Genomic DNA, 307 nt, shown 5'->3' with positions numbered 1-307 from the left:
CATTGTTGGATAAAAACAAATCCTGATTACCACTCCTAGAACAGTGATTCAAGTTGTGTGCCCCACCTGGAGTGGGCCAGAAATACATCTTTTATTCTCACAACAAGAAGGGCACTTTTGACAGGGGAAGGAAACAAAAGAAGACTTCTAGAGAAAATTACAAGTACTGAGATTTAACAAGGTGCAGATGAGTGTGTAACACTCACTAAATTGAACCCCTGGGTCTACAAATATCATCATTTACGTCAAATAATCACCATCAACAGCAGCTGAAATGTCTAACACTGGCTTCAGTCCTTTTCAGAGA

The sequence above is a fragment of the Balaenoptera ricei genome, chromosome 6, assembly GCF_028023285.1.
Source record: "Balaenoptera ricei isolate mBalRic1 chromosome 6, mBalRic1.hap2, whole genome shotgun sequence".
Taxonomy (NCBI): domain Eukaryota; kingdom Metazoa; phylum Chordata; class Mammalia; order Artiodactyla; family Balaenopteridae; genus Balaenoptera; species Balaenoptera ricei.
Note: the sequence above shows the minus strand (reverse complement) of the source record.